Raw genomic sequence first — 5,608 nt, 5'->3', positions numbered from 1 at the left:
GAGCCTGGCAAGCTATCCGCTGTGTATTCGATATGCCAAAACCAGTAACTACAACTGGTCTCATTCATCTGACCCTGAAGGCTTCACCGATATGGCAGCACTGAGAAGGATGAGAAAGGAGAGGCCGACAAAATCTCAAGGCCGACCTAGGCTGCCACAACGAAGGAAGACAAAAATGATCATCTGTACTTTCAATGCATGTACGCTAGCATCAGATGCATCCATCGAGGACCTGATGGTACAAGCGCGAATGATCAAGTACGACATCATTGGTCTGACCGAGACAAGAAGGCACGAATCTCACCATGCCGTTTTCGACACTGGAGAAGAATTGTTCCTCGGAACATGCGATAAAAGAGGTGTTGGAGGCGTCGGTGTCCTTGTCAACCCAAACTTGGCCAAGAGCATTGATTCATTCGAATGCCTAACAACCCGAATCAGACGTTTACATTTGAATAGATGTGGCTCACTGCCTGCAGTTTCTATCTTCGTTGTCTACGCACCAACATCTCATTATGATGAAAGAGAAATCGAGAAGTTCTACATGGAACTAGAGAAGTTCTATAAAGAAGACCACACCTTCTACAAGATCATTGTGGGTGATTTTAATGCCAAGATAGGACCGAGAAGATCAGCTGAAGAACTTCACATCGGGACCCATGGGCTAGAATGGAATGAACAGGGTGAGAGACTGTCAGAGTTCATCATGTCGACCAAGACCATTCATGGTAACTCACAGTTCCAGAAGGCAGAATCTAAACGATGGACATGGGAGTCTCCCGGTGGACGATTCGAGTTCATCATGCAAGTCAAAATTTTTGTCTTCTAGCAGGACTGGGGACAAGGTGGGAGGGGTAAGGGGACAATAAGAAAGTGTTTATTAAGAGAAAGGGTGTGTTCAAAGTTGGATAATGAACAAAGTTCAGGAAGGGAATGAGTGATTATGAAAATCTATCAGGATCCATAAGATAGAGGAATGTTGCAGTGTGGTTATTTGAGCAAGTTAAATGAAAAGGATGTCATGGTCAGTAAGAGGTATGTTTAGAATTAAGACCTGAAAGATGGTGAAGTTTCTAAATACTAGCTATGGCTACGGGGTGGAGGGAGCTGTAAGGTTCATTGTAGACAAGAGGTGAAGGAATTAAAAGAATTGTATTGAAGTTATTGAACTTGCTTGTGGAAGGGGGCACAAAACTATAGTGTCAGAGAAGTTGCAGTGACTAGAGGTGGGAAACATGAAGGAAGGGCAGGCAAGCCCAATGAACTTGTCTAATATTCTGTCATATCCTTACTTATTATAACTAACCATTAGGACAATGCCACTACATTGGTTAATTATTTCTATTTTATAGAAATTATAGATCTAATAATTGTAAATCTTGTTCTTATAAGTATGGAGTACAGATTTTAAACGCAGGTCTTTTCCAATCCTTAGCCTGAGTTCTTGGGGCTCAGAGGAGCCTTCCTAACCTTGCAGGATATTAAAGATCTCAGGGAGATGTAGGAGCTTCCTAGGATAAGGAGTTTCCTAGGAGTCTGGGACGAACTTTCTTACTTTGCTTAACTGTCATTCTCATGAGTGTTTGAGCTTCCTACCATTGTATCTCTCACTACTAGAATAGAACTTGATGTATATGGACACTGAATGTTATTTGATGAATTACCTAATATTATGTATGTTTCTTATACCTTCCTCCTGCACTTTCCATTCTTCCTCCTTTACTTTTTTCTTTTGTTCAGTTTTCCCCTTGTCTGACAGTCTTCTCTTCACATGCTTCAAAATGACCACATGACCCTTCATGTTCTGACCCCTCCCAACTTCCCAACTCTTTTCCTCTTCTATCAAATGTTATCCCAAATTTTGGCTATTTTTGTTCAGGTCCTAGGTTTTTAGCTGGCTTTTATTGAGCTATTTTCAGCTACTCTCTGGTAGAACACAAAGGCCCACATCAGAAAAAGAATTGATCAGAAGAAGTTAGCTCATGAACAGCCTCCTGGACCCATGTCTAGACTGTGCCCCAGAGTTTCTTATTGAACAATTTAATGTAGTTGAAACATTCTTTAACAATGAGAGAAACTCTATTTTCACTCTCTGCATGGTGATGCGATGTATTAAGAATTAATAGAATATTAATTCCTGAGTCTAGAGCAAAGGGTGTGTACATGTGTGTATGTCTGTATGTGTGGTTTGTGTAGGACATGTGGAACACGAACAGGTTCATTTGTATAAACTATAAAACTATGATTTATATTTACTGTGACATAACTATCAGCTCAAGTTTGCTTTGTTCTTACATATGATTGTTTTTCCCAAACACATTTTCTTTGGGGGAGTTCTGAATACTCATTCTACCTTCATTTACACTCTCATATCCTTAAGGTGGCAGCAGCTCTCAAAACAGTAGTTAAAGAAAATTATCTGGAAGGATGGGGAAGTTGGGGAAAGAGAAAACTAATTTTTTTTCTGTAGTGTTCTATAATCCTCCATTTTCTGCTCAGCAGAATTATATTCGTAGCAAGATTATTCATTATTAAGAGCTTATTTCAACCCAGACTGTGTGCATCAGTAGATTAGAACCTAGAGGAAGATTAGTTTCTCACAGAAGGTGGCTAGAAATAAATTCCTTATCTGATCATTAAAATCAGTTGTTCATGGCATTTTGATCATAATCATTAATTCTTCCAGGTGTTTTGCATGCTGATTAAATTTTGGTTCCTGATATATAATATTCGGATTTGACTGCATGGTTTCGATGTCAAGTTAGTATGGCAGAAATGACTATGGGTGAGCGTATTAGTCTTCAAGACTTGCAAGTCTTTGCAGCTACTAATACTTACTTTAGAAAATATTTAATAATTTGGAGATGTTAGTAAAGTAATACTATTATTAATAAATAAAATATTATCAGCTTCTACTCACTATGTTGTCTGACAGTTTATGCTATTTTATCCCTATCAATTATTTGAACAAAATTAATGCACTCAAGTTTTGAAAAAGCAATTTGAACTTCACAGCAAAATTAAGAAGAAAATAGTGTTCTGTGCTTAGACTCTGGCAGTAAACTCACAGATTCTGGAGGGGATTGGTTGCCCTTGACCACAATATAATTTTAACATGATCCTAGCTCAGCTCCAATCATGTACTCCCAGAATATCTCACAAAGGTAGTCCTGGCTGTAAGAAATTATAGAACCCTAAATTATATTTGGAGCAGAGGCAGGGCCAATGACATGGAAAGCCTTCCCAGAAACTTCATATGAAACTCCGAGCAACTAATTAGTAATAGCAAAGTTGACAGCAATGGCTCTTTTAGAGAAGTAAGAGTGCAACACTTATCTGATTCCCTTAGAGATTTCCCTGGCAGGGTGGTATGGTTGGCAAATTAGAAAGTCTCATGTCCAAACTGCTATAGAAGCAAAGGGTAAGTACCATAGAACTCTACCAAACTAATTGAGTGAATATAGGAATGCTGGAAGATTCAATAATCTCTAACCAGATTTATAATCTTTCTTATAACCAGCTCCATAATCTCTCAGATAAGGATGTTAGAGATAACATGCTGGGGATGCTTAATAAACTCATAATGCATAGATAGTTAATAATGGATAAGGAAACCAAATCTAACTTTTGGGGGATGTAGAGTTCGCATATGTCTGCTAAGCCCATCTCTTCCATTTCCTTCTTCAAATCCAGTGTTTCCTTATTGACTTTTATTGATAGTTAGTTCATCTATCAAAAGGTGATAATGTGGTTTTGAAGTCTCCACTACTACCATCAGGTCTGTTATTCGCTGTTTTAAGTATTTTATGGTGTATTAATGCTTAGGAGTGTGATAGTTTTTTGTACAGGAACATGGCATCCCACATAATCAATGCAAAAACATCCATGACTTTCTGATATACAAATATGCAAAAGCAGGAGAGAAATTTTAAAAAAATTCATTCACAGTTGTGCCTTAGAAAATTAGGTACCTGGGAATCAGCTTAACAGAAGAGGTAAAAGCCTTACCAAAAATAAATAAATAAATAAATAAATAAAAGTAAACAAGAAAAAATGGAAACACTCCCTGATTATGAATTGGAAGGGCTGATATTGTAAAAAATGGCAATCCCACCCAAAGCATAACTCAGGTCAGTGCAGTTCCTATAAAAATACCTATGACATTTTCCAGTAGCTAGGAGTTACACCCACCAACTGCCGCCGGCACTGTGTAACCCCATCAACAGCCAAGACCCAGAGACTATAAAACCAAGCTCCCAGAAAAGAACACAGAATCTCCTGCCCCCATGCCTGGCTGTCCTCACCGGGGTCCATTGAAGGGGGATGGGTTAAGTTTCCCTTCCCGCCCCAAGCAGAGCCCTGGCAAAGACCTCTGAAATCAGCCACAGCCATGCTTAAGACTACTCTCCACATGTTCAAATGAGCCTCACACATGAAGGAACCAGCAGAAGAACCCAGGTGTGTGGGACTCGGGGCTGAAATTTCCAAGCCTGCTCAGATCGGGACTGGGCCTCCTCTACCCAGATCTCCCATCTTCCAGTAGCTAGACAGTTACACCCACCAACTGGCCCCGGTGTTGTGTAATCCCATCAATAGCCAAGATCCAGAGAATATAAAACCAAGATACTGGAAGCACACAGCTGTATTTGCAGCCGTGCGACCTCTGTCTAGTTCTCACTCTCAGAGAAACTAGAAGATTACTGAGAGTATCCTGCCGATGGCAGAGTCTAGTAAGCTCCCTGTGGTGTATTTGATATGCCAAAACCCAGTTAACAATGATGGGTCTCATTCCCCTGACCCTGAAAGAGCCTCCAATGTGTCACTTGCTAAAATCTGAGGGTTAGGACGAATGGAAACGTTACTGGTACCTGCTTGAGCAAATTGATGAACAATGGGATGATAGTGATATGTGATGACATTTTAAAAATACACGGATCTAGTGCTGTTAAAATTTATATGGAGTAATATTCCTCCACCCAAGACAGTTTTAAGAAAAAATATGTGAGATTTCTTTCTTCTCAACTTCAGACTATACTATAAATTTATAGTAACCAAAGCAGTGTGGTACCCCAGTAAGGATAAAGTCTCAGATGAGTGGAATGGATTTGGGAGTTCAGAGACAGATCTCTAGATATTCAGATATATTTGTATATCTCTAGATATACAGATAGTTAATCTTTGTTTAAAGAGAAGAAAAGAAGAAAAAGAAGTGGAGACAGGAAAGCTTCTATAGCTGAGAAATCTGGTTAGTCACATACAAAACAAAAAATTCAGACCTCTTTCCAACAACATGCACAGCAGTCATAATTGATTTAAAGTCAAAATGGACACAAGACCTGAATCCATAAATTACATTGATGAAAACATAGGTTGAAAATTTAATGATATTGAAGCTATCTTCAATGATTTAATACTATTGGCCAAGTAAGGTGAAAGAAAAATAAACTAATAGAACTCTGCCAAATGACAAAGCTTCTACACTGCAAGGGAAACAATGACCAAAATAAAAAGACATACCACGGACAGAGAATATTTTCCCATAACTCATCAGAATAAAGGGTTGCACTAATAAAACATAAAGCATTAATAGAACTCTACAAGAAAATAA

Source organism: Sorex fumeus, unplaced genomic scaffold (genome assembly GCF_029834395.1).
Source record: "Sorex fumeus unplaced genomic scaffold, SorFum_2.1 ptg000007l, whole genome shotgun sequence".
Lineage (NCBI taxonomy): Eukaryota > Metazoa > Chordata > Mammalia > Eulipotyphla > Soricidae > Sorex > Sorex fumeus.
This window is presented reverse-complemented; position numbering follows the sequence as displayed.